Source organism: Bremia lactucae, linkage group LG1, assembly GCF_004359215.1.
Source record: "Bremia lactucae strain SF5 linkage group LG1, whole genome shotgun sequence".
Taxonomy (NCBI): domain Eukaryota; phylum Oomycota; class Peronosporomycetes; order Peronosporales; family Peronosporaceae; genus Bremia; species Bremia lactucae.
Genome location: NC_090610.1, coordinates 10,585,386 through 10,589,490, shown reverse-complemented (window position 1 = coordinate 10,589,490; position 4,105 = coordinate 10,585,386).

The window sequence follows — 4,105 nt, the reverse complement described above, 5'->3', positions numbered from 1 at the left end:
GGGGAGGGCCTCCTCACTATGCTCGGTGCGAAAGAGGGACATAGTTTCGTCAATATGACGATGACCCATGAGGGTATCATCGCAACGAATGAAACCTGTCCTAGTGACCCTGCCAGTTTAGCAGTGGTCAATAAAATTACGCCTTATGATCGACCTCTCGGCGGTATCATAGGCGACTTTGATGCTAAAAGCGTGAGCGAGGCTCAACGCTTTGTGGATGAGCGATTAGCCATCCCAAGTAAGATCCGTGACGCAGTGGCAAGCGCACAGGACAAGCAAAAAGAATATGCGGACCGAAATGGTCGCAAAAATAATGAACGCTTTAGAGTGGGTGAAAAAGTACTATTAAGTACTGCTACCCTACCTAACAATGCAATTTTTGTTCTACCTGGAGTTACTACGAAGTTGTTGCCGCGTTTCATTGGGCCCTTTACGATGGTCGAAGAAGCTGGAGACCTAAATTATAGGCTCACTCTTCCCCCTCGTACATGAAGACGCACCCCGTATTTTTCGTAGGTCGTCTGAAACGGTATGTAGACTTAAATCCGTCTAAGGAGACCGATGGTGACGCCGACTGTAAGTCGAGCGTCGTTCGGGTGAGGAGGACGGTGAAGGCGAAAAGCTATCGCACAGACTCCTTCCACCAGGAACAGGACTTGGAGAGCGAGGCACTTCGCGCGAGTAACGCGGATCCTTCAGCATTATGCTCCCAAAGAGGTCCAAGCGAGTCTTCAGGCGTTCATAACCCTGAGGAGCCTTCTCTTGGACATCAACGAGATCCGAGGTCAGTCGCGAGACTTGACCTTCGAGATCCGCAAAACGTCGTTCGGCAGCGCTCAATGCCTGTGACTCAACGGGCGGAGGTAAGGCAGCCGCGAGTAGGTGGGCGAGATCGCTACTCCTATCGGGCGCTGCCTCCAGTGATGGATGCGGACTTGACTTAGAGCCGAGGGCTCGCCGTCTAACTGTAAATGTGAAAACATTTGAGGGAAAAGAGGGAGAAAAAATCTTTTTTTTTGGATTAAGCAGATGGAAATGTCCATTGATTCCGCCTTGTTCTTAACAGAACGGCAAAAGGTGGCTGCGGCTATGACCATTTCCAAACTTGGAGGTAGAGCCATGGAGTGGGCAGTATCGTGCAGCACGTCCTTAAACGAAGCTTTTCCCTCATAGGATTTGCTAGAACAGCAGATGACCAGCATGTTCGAACCGCCTGATCAGGCTTTTCGCATGCGAGCACGGCTCCTAGCGGCTCGACAGGGTAAAAGAACCCTAGGGGACTTTGTCCAGGAGTTGAGAACTCTCATTGCATCGATGCAACAAGACCCGGTCAAGAAGCGATTGTAGTGACCATCTTTATGGGAGGTCTCAATGAGGGCGTTGCCCGGACGGAATTGTTCCGATCTATGAGGAAAAAGAGCGTCGCTTCTACACGCCTCGTCGTGTGGACGAATCTTGTCGGGCCCCAAATCCGTTCCCAGACAGTGGCGATGGGGACCAACGCTTCCTTGTTGCTTGCTTACCGCTCCGAGAGACAAGGGTATCAGATCCTCGTCTAATGAAAAGGTTATCGGAAGGGTTTGGACTCTTGGGAACCGATCGATACCCTACGTATTGATGTGCCCGGCTCGGTGGCTGCCTATGATAAGGAGCACCAGCTGAGGCCTCTTTGCTAGTCTCAAAATGGACTAGCAGAAGTAGCGTTGTGAGAAGAAACAGGGGGTACAGTTCCGCCCATAATTTCTCTCACAAGCAAGCGGGCGAAATTAATTCGCTGCGACCGCTGTTTCATCGCATCGGAATGCGGATGAATGCGGCGCAGGAATTCCGCCTCGTATTGGTCGGGCGTTTCATTTGAACGCAACACGACCGGGATCGGGAAAATACGCCCAAGTGATTTTCCCTGAGCCCTCCATGATTTAAAGACGCCATAATAATTATGTGCGTCTACAAGAGCGCGCTCTAGGAGCGACGCTCTTGGCCCGTTTAAACGAGGCCATTTAGATGGAGGGGGCATCTTTGGAATGCCACCCGTCACATAGCCACGTTCTAAACGACTGGCTTGTGACACCGACTGAGCACGTTCACGTGTCGTCGGCGAAGCTTTAGTCTCCGAATCCTCTATGTCAGAACCATTATGGATTATGGTCTGAGCATAAGGCGTTGTGGTCATACCCAACGGAGAAGCGGCTGCGCCTATATGGGCAGCGCTCTCATTACCTGTCGCTGCTCTTTCCAGCGCAGACGATGAGACAGCATTCGTAAATGCTGCTATCTCCATGTTGTGAGCCATGAGAGAAGTTTGGACGGGCAATAATGCGCCATCATTCTTCCTCATGAGCTCGTTGTCCGCATCACTTGTAACGGGGTGTATCGTTACATGAAACTAACACTTAGGGTTGTCAATTGATTAATTTTTTAAAAGGTAGATAATATTTGGAGAGTATTACTTTATATAGTAATGCTCGGAAATCTTATCCATAAATAGGTATAAGCCGTTATATCTATTTATCCCGCAGACTAATCAGCTGTAAACGGAAACAAAGAGAGAGAGACAGATAAGATTTCAATTGCATGTTTAGTATTTGTTTATAATTAAGTTAGCCTTAACAGATAGAAAGAAGAATAGACTAAACTATATTTATACAGTTTTCATTTAACCCTTTTTAATGTAGTTGTCTTAAAGACATGTCTTCCTCTGCACCTACTAGTGTACGTGAAGTGACGTAAGGCACCACTCGCAACTGAAGCAGTGCGTAGTGGACTTGTACTGAAGCAGTACAAGTCGTAGTGCCGCGTTACACCTGGTAGCACTTTGTAGTCCGTCCAAGGACCACATTTCTTCCATCTAACATGGACATGTCAGATAATTCTGGGAATACGCATCACGTATCGCGTGATAGCTACACCTTTCTAAGTGACATAGAAAGGAGTGCGGTCGAACGAATGAGTTCGATCGTAGGAAACGATGCAATCTTGGCAATGCTGTCCAATTTGGACAGAGATGCCCTCCATTCAGCCATCACCAAGTTCATACAACATGAACTTGACGAGATGAAGGAAAAGGTAGCCTTGCTGAATCAGCAAGGCTCTCAACAGGCAGAACTGTTGAGGTTACAACAGGAACAGACTGCTGTACCTGGGATGACGCATACGCGTCGTCCCGAAACTCTGAAGATTGATATCTCTAAGTATAGGGGAGTCGAAGAAGACTCACTCATAAGATGCTTTTTCGAGTTGGATGATGTCATAAGGGCACCTCACATCATCGACGAGCAAATGCAAGTCGCATTCGCTCAATCAAATTTGGCAGGTCGTGCCAAAACTTGGGCATTGGGCCTTCAATTGCGCGACCCATATGTCTTTGGGTCGCTAGAGGCTTTTAAAGCCCGGCTCAAGCAGAATTTAAACCGCCTAGGGCATAGTTCAGAGTTCGTTCAGAGTTTCTGAAACTCAAGCAAGTCAAGCGTGATGTCCACGCATATGCCCAGCACATACGACTCTTAGCGAGTTGTATTACAAATAACCCAGTCCATGAACACACGTTGATTACGGTGTACATGCAAGGTCTTACGGATGGTCCCGTAAAGACCCACCTGTTTCGCTTGGAACTGGATACGCTTGAAGAAGCAATATCCGTAGCGGAACAGGAGGACTTTAGCTTGAGACAGGCTCAAGCAAGTTCGTCATCATATCGTCCTCCAAGACGACACGAGCTAGGAGGTCCAGAACCGATGGACCTCTCTTACGTCGAAAACGAGAGATCTCGCTTCTCGAGCAATAAGCATTGCAGTAATGCCATCGCTGCCAAAAATTGGGACATTACGCTCATGAGTGGTGCCCCACGCCCAGTACCGAAAGGTACTGAACGTAATTTTGGACCGTATGCACAAAAGAGCAACGGTCGCGGGTCCGACGTTGTTGCGAAATCGCAACAGTCAGGCGACCGCCAAACGGTCTGGGTCAGAAGGGGCGCAACGTCCTACTGATTTAGGAACCTCAAGAGAATTTGCAAATTTCTTAACTACAGTTGCTCCAGACACACAATCATTATGTGTCTCTGCACCTGGTGATGAGGTGTATCTCATCACCTTGAAGTTGAAAG